Source organism: Arachis duranensis, chromosome 3 (genome assembly GCF_000817695.3).
Source record: "Arachis duranensis cultivar V14167 chromosome 3, aradu.V14167.gnm2.J7QH, whole genome shotgun sequence".
NCBI lineage: Eukaryota > Viridiplantae > Streptophyta > Magnoliopsida > Fabales > Fabaceae > Arachis > Arachis duranensis.
In genome coordinates this window covers 74,997,075-74,998,022 of record NC_029774.3, presented here as the reverse complement: position 1 = coordinate 74,998,022, position 948 = coordinate 74,997,075, and positions in this window count along the sequence as shown.

Sequence of the window (948 nt, the reverse complement as noted above, 5' to 3'; positions counted from 1 at the left end):
GCATCATAAAGGGATTCATTATCTCCTTGTTTGAAGCCTTGGATGCTTAGCCTTAGCTGTGTCATCCGTTTTGGAGGGAAATAGTGATTCAGGAATTTTTCTGACAGCTGTTTCCATGTTTTTATGCTGTTCTTAGGCTGGTTATTTAACCACCTCTTAGCTTGATCTTTTACAGCAAATGGAAACAGTAATAATCTGTAGACATCCTGATCCACTTCTTTATCATGTACTGTGTCAGCAAATTGTAAAAATTGTGCCAGAAACTCTATAGGTTCTTCATGTGGAAGACCAGAATACTGGCAGTTTTGCTGCACCATGATAATAAGCTGAGGATTCAACTCAAAGCTACTAACTCCAATGGAGGGTATACAGATACTACCCCCATATGAATCAGTAGTGGGGTTAGCATCTGACCCCAAAGTCCTCCTGGACTGATCATTCCCACTTAATTCCATAATGGAATAAAAGCGATGATATGTATGTTGCTATTGTTTATTTTAAAAAAAATTAATTTTTTTATAAATTAAAATAAAAACGAAACAAATAAAAGAAATTGAAAAATATTTTGAAATTGAGATCTGATTTTTTTTTTATATAAAATTTTCGAAAAAAAATAGTTTAAAATTAGTTAGGAAGAATATTTTTTTTTTGAATTTTGAATTTTATGATGAAAGAGAAAAATATGCAAAAGACATAAGATTTAAAATTTTTAGATCCAATGTTCCTTATTTTCGAAAATTTTGGAGGAAAAACACCAAGGAACACCAAACTTAAAAATTTTCAGATCAAAGCACAAGAAAGATTCAAGAACACTTTGAAAATTCACAAGAACACCCAGAACAAAAGGAAGAACACCAAACTTAAAATTTTTAGAAAACCAAGACAAATTTTTGAAAATTAAAGAAAACTTAGCAAGAAAACACCAAACTTAAAGTTTGGCACAAGATT